The 12,820-nt window shown below is 39.6% G+C and overlaps 1 protein-coding gene across 1 annotated transcript in view; it reads right to left on the bottom strand.

Annotated features, from left to right (window-relative positions):
• The window catches only part of PDE11A (phosphodiesterase 11A), a 482,125-nt gene that overhangs the window by 431,597 nt on the left and 37,708 nt on the right, over window positions 1–12,820 (bottom strand). The gene's annotated exons all lie outside the window — the stretch shown is intronic.

The following is a 12,820-nucleotide window of genomic DNA, read 5'->3' as shown; positions in this document are numbered from 1 at the left end:
AATTGTTACAGCCACATGGAAAACATTTTGTCATTATTTGTAAATTTGACACGTACATAACTATGATCCAGCAATTCTAGTTGTATATATATTTGAAAGAAACTCTTGTACTAGTGTATGTTTCCTATTGTTGTTTTAAAAAATACCATAAATTTAGTGACTTAAGTCAACCCAAATTTATTCTCTTACAGTTCAGGAGGTCAAAAGTTCTAAAATCAGAGTTGGCTCTGAAGGCTCTGAAGGAGAATCTATTTCCTTGCGTTTTCTAGTTTCTGCAGGCTGCCTGCATTCCTTGGTTGGTGGCCCAGATCTCCATCTTCAAAGCCACCCGTGTAGTATCTTTCTCTCAATCCCTCCAACTCTGACCCTCCTGCCTGTCTCTTATAAGGACACTTGGGAATACATTGAGCCTACCCAGATAATCCAGGATAATTTACCCTTGCAAAGACCCTTAATTTAATCACATCTACAGAATCCCTCTTGCCATATGTGATGGTGAATTTCATGTGTCAGCTTGATTAGATTATAGCGCCCAGTTGTTTGATCAAGCAAGCACTTTCCTGTTTGTTACTGTGAGTACATTTTGTAAATGGATTTGGACCTATAATCAGTTGATTGCATCTACAATCAACAAGGGAGGTTGCCCTCAGCAAATCAGTTGGAGGTCTTAAAGCCAGACTGAGGATTTCATAAGGCAGAAAGAATTTCTGTCTCTGCTTCAACCAGCCAGCTTCTCTTGGGGAAGTTAACTTCACCCTCATTAGAGTTTCCAACTTGTGGCCTACCCTATAGAATTTGGACTTGCCAATCCTTATGGCCATTTGAGCCAATTCCTATAGTAAACCCCTAATATTTACACACACACATATATATATCCTATTGATACCTTTTCTCTGGAGAACCCTAATACACCATATAAGATAACATATTCACAGGTTCTGGGTATTAGGACATAGAAATCTTTAGGAAGCCACTACTCAGCCTACCACAGAAGTAAACCAGAATATAATTTATAAATATTGTTAGCAGCATTATATATAATAGCAAAAAAGCAGCAATCACAAAATCTCAAAGGTCCATCAATAATAGAATAGATAAATTATGATCTATTTATGCAAAGGATATTATGTAGCAGTGGAAATGATTGCTATGCTTTTCAGTTGGAATGACTCTCAAATATGTAATGTTGGTCAGTAAAAACAAAAAACACAAAGATATATTTAACTAAATGCAAGTCAAATCCTGAAATGGCAAGGGTATATCATAGCCATCCAAAAATTACAGGTCAGGATTCTTCTGACACTGAAACCTGTTTTGAAGAGAGAGGAGCAGCGCAATCTGGCTCTGTATCAGCATACGGTTCAAGATCTTGGCTTTCAATATTGGTCTTCTAAGCCAGGAGACAAGCAGTAGATAAATGTTATATCAATTATTCCAGCATCAAATATGATGAGATTGCCTTTAAAAGAGATACTCATATGAGGCTTATGACCAGTTTAAATTATAAAGGAAATGAGGTAATTATGGAACTTACCAGTTCCTCAGATAATAGCAAAAATAGCTATCACTTAACAAGAGCCTAACAGGTATCTGCACTGTTTTAAATATACATAACATTCACAACAGCCATGCAAAAAAGTTGGTATTACTGACCCTATTTTACATATGAGATACTTGGAGGTTAAGAGAAGCTAAGTAACTTAGCCAATGTAAGAAATTTACCAGTAACTGAGCCAGGATGCTAACTCAGAGATGCTTGAGTCTAAAGCTTGTGCTCTTTTCACCATACCATGCTACTTTAAACAGTTAGCAATTTGTTCTTCTGGGCCACTGGCCATGTTGATGCTAAATACAACTCCAACACTATAAGAGATTGTCAGTGACAATAAACAGTAGTCTATGTTCAACCTAATGTACTAGAACAAAGTCAGAAGTTAATACTGTTTGTCATTCCACTTACTGGCCAGCTCAGCACAATGGTTGCTTTTTTCCAGTCTGTGATTAAATATATTAACAAATGTTGACTTCTACAAAAAGAAAACATGATAGAAATCAGGTACTACAACAACACCCCCAAAGCTTGATGTTCTTGCTTCACTTGAAGAGTAGGCACATCATGAATTGCAAATATCTTTTCCCAGGTGTGACCCATTTCACCAAAAATGATATAGACCTAAGAAAGTGAAGTTAGAAGTTCTGGCTTCACCTTTTTCTCCAAAATTAAAAATAAATATATCAGTAAAATGTAGGATTTATTTAAATAGTCTCTTGAATGAAACTTCTTATGATAGGGATCATACAGGAATTTCTTGGGAAGAGTAAAAATCCCTGGACTTGAGACCAGAAGTCTTGAATTCTCTGTCCCATTCTACTATTCTTCACTCTGGACCATTTAACTTCACCAAGTCTCCATTTCTTCATCCTCTAAATGGGGATAATAATTCCTACCTTTCACAGCAATAAGAATGAATTGAGACAGTATATGCAGAAGCATTTTATAAATCATACAGTGTTACACAAATATACCATTACATTCAGAATACAAAATAGAAATCAGACTAGAAGCATCAGGAATTTTCCGGTTCCCACCCCCTGCCCCCTTGAGGCTCAAAACTTATTTCCGGCCTTGAGTTTTCTGAGATTTCCCTAGATATTATGTCCCAGATGTTATCCCCCACTCCAATTTTTAAATTTTGATTCCTTCAGTGAATGTCTGTCCCAAGAAATCAAACCAATCCATAACAAGGGCAACAAATGCGCCCTAAGGATTTTCCCTCCAGCCAAATAGCAAAGAGCTGTGGGACCAATAAATTACAGATATAGCTATTACTTCAGTGCCCCATTTACAGTTCATCCATAGTTTCCAAAAAGTTTCACAGCAAAAAGAAATGTGAAATTTATTCTAGAATAATTTGCCGACTTAAATACTCCAGACCTTCAGATTTTTCTCAAAAACAAATGTAAATTGCTTGCTTTACAATGGATATATGCAATTATAAGATCTGCAGAGACTAGCTCTACCTTGAAATTTAATAACTTCTCTAAAACATTGTGGGAATTCTGACAATTTCCTCCAGCTAATTCTTAGTTATGTAAACAGATTCCTTTCCAGCAGGTTATAGTACTGACCAGTTGTGATGCCAAATGAAAGCTTTTCATTTTTTTATTAACTGTGCAGTCGTTGTCATGCAAAGTCTCACAAATTTGGTAAAGAGCATTGCGAAAAGATGTTGAATGGATCATTACTCATTGCTTGTGCACCACAATGGAGACAGGAGATCGGATACTTAAGAAGACAGATTATGGACTTCTGGGAAGATGGCATCAGAGCAGGTAGGCAGGGCTCAACTCTCTCACAAAAACAATGGAGGAAGGGAAAAAAGGTGCCCAAGAGACCTGCTTTGGGGATCTGAAGAGTGCTATGCACACCCCAGGGAAGCGAGGGACAGAAAGACCAAGAACCCAAAACAAAAGCCACGAGTTACTAACCTTTGTGGCTGGGACTGATACCAAACTCCATCCTCAAGGTGAACAGCCTGGATAAAATCCATGGCTCACTGCGGCAACTGAGAGGGAAACATTCTCTTCCCTACGAAGAGGGAGGATGTGGCAGAGGGTGTAGATTGGTTTTTCTTTACCAACTAGAATCATGGGTAAATGGAGGTTTAAGGAGTCAGCTCCATGGAAAGACACACTGACAAGTGACATCTGTTAGTGGCCAGGAAACTTCAAGGAGAAAAACTGCTTTTAGGTGTCTCTCATTCCAAACCTCTGGGAGGAGTTCTGTAGCCCCTTAGTAAGTCCCTGGTCCAATTTTGATAACTTCAACTGGGCAATTTTAAAGACTTAGAATAAGTTGAACCAAAAATCAAAGAAGAACTGTGAAACAAAACCACTAGGCAAGAAAAAAAAGTTGACCATCAAAGCAAATTCACAAACATATTCAGATACCTAGACAAAAGCAAAATATTACAAACTGTAATAAGAAACAGGAAGAGATAGCCCAGGGAAAGGAACAAACCAAAAATCCTGACAAGACACAGGATTTAAGACAACTGATCAATTATGATCACATAAATCTCCTAAATCAATTCAAGGAGTAGAAGAAATATGACTACAGAGATAAAGGATATTAAGAAGATGCTGGGTCAATATAAAAAACAATTTGAAAGCTTAAAAAAAAATAGAGCTTATGGGAATGAAGGACACAATGGATGAGATTAAAAATACATTAGATACATATAACAGCACATCTGAATTAATGGAGAAAAGAATTTGTGAAATAGAGGACAGAACATCTGAATTTGAAAAGACAGGAGAAAAGAAAGAAAAAACTTGATCAGGGTCTCAGGAAATTGAAAGACAATGTGAATTGCACAAACACAAGCATTATTGGTATCCCAGGAGGTGAATAGCGTGGAAAGGGGGCAAAAAGAATATTTGAGGAAATAATGACCAAAGGCTTCCCAATCCTTATGAAAAACATAAATACTAATATCCAAGAAGGACAACATACCCCAAATGGAATAAATCCAAATAGACCTACCCTGAGACACCTACTATTCAGAATGACAAATACCAGAGATAAAGAGAGGATTCTTGAAAGCAGCAAGAAAAAAACAATGAATCACATATAAGGGAACCTCAATAAGATTAAGTGCTGATCTCTCAGGAGAAACCATGGATGCGAAAGAAAGTGGTATGATGGTATTGGAAGAGAAAAACTGCCAGCCAAGAATTCTTTATCCAGCAAAATTGTCTTTCACAAATGAGGGTGAGTTTAAAGTCTTCACAAACAGACAAAAACTGAGAGAGTACGTCACTAAAAGACCAGATTTACAAGTGATACTAAAGATAGTGCTACAGCCTGAAACGGAAAAACAAGGACAAGGGTCTTGGAGAAGAGCATAGAAATGAAGATTATTAATAAGGGTAACATAAAGGGTAAGAAGATAGACAACAGTAAGATATGACAACAAAGAGCCCAAGGATAACATGGACAAAGTAAGTAATGCCTTTACAGTAATGACATTGAATTTAATTCCCCAAACAAAAGACACAGACTAACAGAATGGATGGTGGGAAAAATGAGCCATCTATATGCTGTCTATAAAAAATGGACCTCAGATGTAAGGACACAACCAGGGTGAAAGTGAAAGGATGGAAAAGATAGTCCACACAAATAGTAACCAAAAAAAGAGCTGAGTAGTGATACTACTATCAGATAAGATAGACTTTAAATGCAAAACAGTTAGAGATGAAGGAGATCATTATATGCTAATAAAAGGAGCAATTCTCTAAGAAGAAATAATGCTAAGTATTTATGCACCTAACCTGGGCGCCCCAAGATACATGAGGCACACACTGGCAAAATTTAAGGAAGAAACAGACATCTCTAAATAATAATTGGAAACTTTAATACACCATTCTCAGCATTGGATAGAACATAAGGACAGAGTATAAATAAGGGAACAGAGCTTGAATAATATAATAAATGAATATTAGACCTAACAGACATTTATAGAGCATTACACCCCAAAATCACAAGATAAACATTCTTTTCAAGTGCTCATGGATCCTTCTCCAGGATAGACCATAGGTTGCATTACAAGACACATCTCAATAAATGTAAAAAGAAAGAAATTATTCACAACACTTTCTCTGATCATAATGGAATTAAGCCAGAAATCAATAACGGATGGAAAAAGGGAAAACCCACAAATACATAGAGATTAAAAAACACACTCTTAAATAATCACTGGATCAAAGAAGAAATTACAAGAGAAATCAGTAAATATCCCGAGACAAATGAAAACCAGAACACAACATATCAAAACCTAAGGAGGGAAGTAGATGTGGCTCAACCAGATGAGTGCCCACTTACCACAGGGGAGGTCCTGGACTCAGGTTCTGGTGCCTCCTAAGGAAGATGAGCAGATGCTGTACCTGCCACAAGGAGCTAGATACCAACCCCGCCACAAATGAACTAGATGCCACCCCCACCACAAACAAGCTAGATGCCACCCCCACCACAAACGAGCTAGAAGCCACCCCTGCTGCAGCAAAAGATGCCACAAGCCAGCAGACACAGCAGCCCATGGGGAGTGGATGTGGCTCAGGCCTTTGGGCACTCACCTCTTATGTGGGATGTCCTGGGTTGGTTCCTGATGCATCCTGGAGAAAGTGAGCAAACAACAAGGAGACAAACCAGAGAACCATCTCAGGGGTGAGGGGTAATAAAGAAAAATAAAGTTAAAAAAAGAAAAAAGAAGTCTATGGGAAGGAGTGGATGTAGCTCAAATGGCTGAGCTCCTGCTTACCACGTACAAGGTCCTGGGTTCAATCCCCATTACTTCCTAAAAACAAAACACACAAACGAAAAAACCAACGTGGGGAGCCAATGTAGTCCAGTGGTTGAGTGCTGGCTTCCCAAATATAAGTCCTGGGTTTAATTCCCAACTCCAGTACCTAAAAAAATACAAAAACAAAAAAACTGTGGGATACAGCAAAGGCTGTGCTGAGAGGGAAATTTACAGTCCTCAATGCTTACATTGAAAAAGAAGAAAGATGGGAAGCGGACTTGGCTCAATAGATAGAGCATCTGCCTACCACATGGGAGGTCCGTGGTTCAAACCCAGGACCTCCTTGACCGGTGTGGAGCTGGTCCATGTGCAGTGCTGATGCGCGCAAGGAGGGCTGTGCCATGCAGGGGTGTCCCCCGCATAGGAGAAATGAATGAATCTGAGAACAAAAAAACAACAGAGAGAATCAACAAAACCAAAAGTTGGTTCTTTGAGAAGATCAAAAAATTTGACAAACTCTTAGCTAGGCTGACAAAAAAAAAAAGAAAAGATGCAAATAAATAAAATCAGAAACAAGAGAGGGATATTACCACTGACCATGCAGAAATAAAAGGCATCATTAGAGAATAGTATGAACAACTGTACACCAATAAAACAGACAATGTAGATGAAATGGACAAATTCCTCAAAACACACAACGTACACTGATCTTAGAAGAAAGAGAAGATTTCAACAAAACAATCACAAGTAAAGAGATTGAAACAGTCATCAAAAACCTCCCAAAGATGAAAAGCCTAGGACCAAATACCTTCATAAGTAAATTCTACCAATCATTCAAAGACGATCTAATCCTAATCTTGCTCAAGCTCTTCCGAAAAATTGAACAGGAAGGAACACTACCAAACTCATTTTATGAAGCCAACATCACCCTAATACCAAAACCAGATAAAGATTCTATGAAAAAAAAAATTACAGATCAATTTCTCTAATGAATATAGATGTAAAAATCCTGAACAAAACACTTACAAGCCAAATCCAAAAGCATATTAAAAGAATTATACACCAGGAGATCCAAGATGGCAGAGTAGGGAATGGCAAGGTGCACTCCTCCTCCAGAAATGGCAGAAGGTAGGAAGATTACCTAGCAAATGGGAAGCCACAGGACCATGGGGGCAATCGGAGAGGGCAGCTAGAGAGGTAATACTCAGGAGGCTAGGGTGAGGGAAGCTGTGGAAGATAGGGCAGGTAAGCCAGTGCCCAACCAACTCAGAGAAGGAAGCTGTGGAAGTGATTTGGCTGGTAGACCAGTGACTAGCTGGATCCAAGAGTGAGGAAAGCCATGGGGTGACCAGAGATATGTACTGATGCCCAGCATGCTCTCGAGGTGGAGGAGTTACAAGTATAACAGGTGTGGGCACCAGCACCCAGTTGGCTCAAGGGGAGAAAGGAACGGGGGTGGAGGGAGATAGGGCAGGTGGACTGGATCTCAGCTGGTTCTGGGAAAAAGAGAAGCAGCAGGTGCTGAAGCAGCTCCAGGAAGAGGGGAGCTGATCAGGCAGGCTGCCACACCCACCTACCCTGGGAGAGATAGGAACTGGATTAGTGAGGGGTGGGCTAACAGGCATCCAAGAGGGGAGCCAGGAGAGGCAGCTGGCTAGCCATCAGATGCCAACCAGCCTGAAAGAAAGTGGGATCAGGTGAGATACCCAGCAAGCTGTCAGGTGCCCAACTGGCCTGGAAGAGAACGGAGCCAGAGAGCAATCTGGTGGGTTGTGCCAGCCAGCACCATTGGGGAGGGGGAGCTGCCAGACAACAGCATCATGATAGAGAACTTGGATTGAGATTTTATTTTTCAGATTTTATAATTTTTAAAATTCTTTATTCTTTATTTTTTCTTGCTACATTTGAGTACCTTACTTGAAGGGTGCTTGATTGGTTAGCACTGCCAGCCTGAGGCGACTGCTATTGACCTGAGAGGGAGGACTGTTTTTTCTGGGGTTTTTTTCCCTTTGTTTCTTTTCTTTCTTTCTTTCTAATTTCTCCTTATTTTTGTTATTTCTTTTCTTTATTTCTTTCACTTTTCCCTCATCCCACATTCTATTGTTTGTTCTTCATTTTTCTTCTCTTCTTGTCTTTCTGGTCTTTTATTTTATTTTATTTTTCCTTCTTCTTCTTCCATCTTTCTTAATTCTTACTCCTTTTTAAATAATTTTTCATTTGTTACTCATTTTTTTCCTGGCTCTTTCACAATTCCTTTTCCAGTCTATCATTATTATTGTTATTACTCTCATTAGTAGTAGTATTATTTTCTTCTCCTTTCTTTTCTTTTTTACTGTCTTAATTTTTTTTTTCAAAGGAACATGGACAACCATGAAGATACAGAATAAAAGGAACCAGAGCCAAAGAGGAAAATTAACACAAAACAAAACAAAATAAAACTCTAGAGTAGAAAGAGAAGTTAGCTATCTGAATAAGCACATAAGGATAAACAGATGCCTAGACACCAACGAAAAATTACAAGCCATACTAAGAAACAGGCACACATGGCCCAGTCTAATGAACAGACTAAAAAGCAGGAGACACAGAAAATGGAACAACTAATCAAGGATGTCCAAACAAATATCATGATTCAACTCAATGAAGTAAAGGAAGAGATAAAGGAAATTAAGAAGACATTAGGGGGAAGTGGATTTGGCTCAACTGATAAAGCATCTGCCTACCATATGGGAGGTCCAGGGTTCAAACCCAGGGCCTCTTGACCCATGTGGTGTGCTGGCCCATGCACAGTGGTGATGGGCACAAGGAGTGCTGTGCCACACAGGAGTGTCCCTCATGTAGGGATGCCTCATGTGCAAGGAGTGCACCGTGCAAGGAGAGCCGCACCATATGAAAAAAAGTGCAGCCCACCCAGGAGTGGTGCCACACACATGGAGAGATGACACAGCATGATGATGCAACAAAGAGAGACGTGAATCCCAGTGCTGCTGACAAGAATGCAAGTGGACACAGAAGAACACATAGCAAATGGACACAGAGAGCAGACAGCAGTGGGGGGGAGAGGGAAGGGGAGAGAAATAAATTTTTTAAAAAAGACAACATTGGTTAACATACTGAAGAAATCATAAACATATATAAAAAGATAATGGATCTGATGGTCATGAATGGCACAATGCAAGAAATTTAAAATACACTGGAAGCACATAACAGCAGATTGAACAGGCAGAGGAAATAATTAGTGATGTTGAAAATAGAGCATCTGAAATTGCACAGTTAGTAAAACAGATAGATTTAAAGAAAAAACAGGAAGAAATTAGCAGGGAATCAGGACTTATATGGAATGACAATATGAAATGCATAAACATATGCATTACAGGCATCCCAGAGAGAGAAGAGAAGGGACAGGGTGCAAAAGGAGTGTTGGAGGAAATAATGGCTGAACATTTCCCAACTCTTTTGAGGGACATGAATGTACATGTCCGAGAAGCATAGCAAACTCTAAACAGAATAAATCCTCACAGGCCTACCCCAAGACACATCATCAGTTTGTCAAACACTCAAGATAAAGAGAATATTGAAAGCAGCAAGACAAAAGAGATCCATTGCATACAAGAAAAGCTTGGTAAGATTAAGTGCTGATTTCTCATCTGAAACAATAAGAAGAGGCAAGAAGGCAGTGATATAACATAGTTAAGATGTTGAAAGAAAAAAATTTCCAGCCAAGAATTCTGTATCCAGCAAAACTGGCATTCAAATATGAGGGAGAGTTCAAAATATTCACAATAAAACAGAAATTAAGAGAGTTTGTCAACAAGAGTCCTGCCCTTCAAGAAATACTAAAGGGAGTTTTGCATGTTGAAAGGAAAAAACAAAACAGGAGAGAGAGGGTTGGAAGAGAGTGTAGAAAAGGAAGATCTGAATAGACTCTCTTCCTAAGAGGAAATACAAATGGCTAAAAAGCACCTGAAAAGATGCTCAGCATCACTAGCTATTAGGGAAATGCAAATCAAAACTACACCTATCAGCTTACACCTATTAGACTGGTGGCTATTTAAAAAAAACCAGAACTACAAATGTTGGAGAGAATGCGGAGGAAAGGGAACCCTCATCCACTGCTGGTGGGAATGTAAAATGGTGCAGCCATTGTGGAGGATGGTTTGGCAGTTTCTCAGGAAGGTAACTATAGAATTGCCATATGATCCAGCAATCCCACTTCTGGGTATATACCCAAAAGAATGGAAAGCAAGGACACAAACTAGATATATGCATGCCAATATTGCCAAAAGTTGGAAGAACCCAAGTGTCCATCAACAGATGAATGGATAAACAAAATGTGGTATATATATACAATGGAATATTACTCAGCTGTAAGAAAAAATAAAGTTTTGGCACATGGGACAACATGGATGAATCTTGAAGACCTTATGTTTAGTGAAGTCAGCCAGTCACTAAAGGACAAATATTACTTAACCTCATTGATATGACCTGAACAAATTGAGCAGACTTACAGAGCTAGATCCTGGAAGATAGGTTATCAGGAGACTGAAAGGAAGTAGAGGGTGGTGAGCCAATGCTAAATATGGGCAAAAGGTATGATAAGGTGAAGGGGGTGGTATGGCAGTGTATGGGGATGATAGTGGTACAGGGATGTGAGTGAGGTTGACAGTGCTTGAATGTGAGGGTGAGCAGTGGGGGGGGTTGAGTTAGACTATCCATGAAACTGGGGTGAGGGTTGGAAGAAGGAACAGGTGAACTCTGGGGACTTGTAGGTCTCTGATTAAAACTACAATGGTGGGGGAAGTGGACTTGGCCCAGGGACTAGGGCATCCGTCTACCACATGGGAGGTCCATGGTTCAAACCCCGGGCCTCCTTGACCCGTGTGGAGCTGGCCCATGCACAGTGCTGATGAGCGCAAGGAGTGCCGTGCCACACCGAGGTGTCCCCTGCGTAGGGGAGCCCCACGCGCAAGAAGTGCACCCCCTAAGGAGAGCCACCAAACGCGAAACGAAGTGCAGCCTGCCTAAGAACAGCGCCACCCACATGGAGAGCTGACACAACAAGATGACACATCAAAAAGAAACACAGATTCCCATGCCGCTGACAACAACAGAAGCGGACAAAAAACAAGAATACGCAGCAAATGGACACAGAATACAGACAACTGGGGGGGGGGGAGAGAAATAAATAAAAATAAATCTTTAAAAAAAAACTACAATGGTGGTAATGCTCTTTTAGGGGAGGGTTATTGGTGCAGGATGTCAGGATATGTGGGAAAGGGCACAATTGGAACATGCTTCTGTAGAATATTAAAGTGTTCATCTTTTCATAGGATGTTATCTCAGTGGGTGGAGACAGACACAATAAATAAGAAAATATTAAACTCCCATCCTGGGGAATCCTTCCACTTCTCAAATAGAGGGGCAAGAATCTCTTGAGAACAAAGTCAGTGCCTAATAAAAGAAGACAGAGCAATATGTCAAGCCCTCAATAATAATGCATGTAATTATGAAACGTCTTCAAAAATTGCAGCCTAATGGTTACCATGAGTTCCAAGGGGAGGAGAAGAAAGAAGGTATGGAGTATGGGGCATTTTTAGGACATTGGAATTGTTCTGCATGATCTTGCAATGATGGATACAGACCATTATGCATTTTGTTAGGACTTATAAAAGTGTATGCTACAGAATGTGAACCATAATGTAAACCATTGACCATGGTTAGTGGCAATGTTTCAATATTTATTCTTCAATTGTAACAAATGTACCATACTCATGTTAGATATTATTAATAGGGGAAAATGAGAGAGGGGAGGGGATGGGCTAGATGGGAATCCCCCATATTTTCTATGTGACTTTTATTTTACCTAAAGCTTCTTTGAAAATAAAGTGAAAAAAATAAGACACTGGGGGAACATACAGAAGAAATTGTCACTGTACCTAAAGGATTAAGGATCTTACAAGAATGAAAGACACAATGCAAGAAAAAGTTTTTTAATTTACATATATATTTATTTTATTTTATTTCATATTTTATATTTTTTATGAGTTTATTTTTTGGCTGTGTTTTGGATTGCAGAAGAGTTGCAACTGTGACAAGAGAGAATCATTGGCACTGGGTGTCAGTTATGGGCAGATGTGTGAGGAGGGATTACCTGAGGCATGCCTTTATGGAATATGAATGTGTTCAAGTAGTCACAGGGTGTTGTCTTGGTGGCTGGAGACCCACACAATAACTGAAAGAATATCGATTTCTCACCCTGTGTAGTCCTATCACATTCTCTACTAAAGTGACAAGAATCCCTAGAGTACATGAGCAGTGTCTAGCAAAGGAGGACACACCAATATGCTAGGTCCTTGATATTGATGCTTGTAGTTATGAACCTTGTTCTTGTGAAATTTAAATGTAGCCTAGTAGTTGTCTAAGAGTTACCTCCTAAAAGCCTCCTTGTTGCTCTAATGTGGCCTCTCTCTAAGCCAAACTCAGTATATAAACTCACTATCTCCCTCCCAGCATGGGACATG

The sequence above is a fragment of the Dasypus novemcinctus genome, chromosome 7 (genome assembly GCF_030445035.2).
Source record: "Dasypus novemcinctus isolate mDasNov1 chromosome 7, mDasNov1.1.hap2, whole genome shotgun sequence".
Classification (NCBI taxonomy): Eukaryota; Metazoa; Chordata; class Mammalia; order Cingulata; family Dasypodidae; genus Dasypus; species Dasypus novemcinctus.
This window is presented reverse-complemented; position numbering and strand designations above follow the sequence as displayed.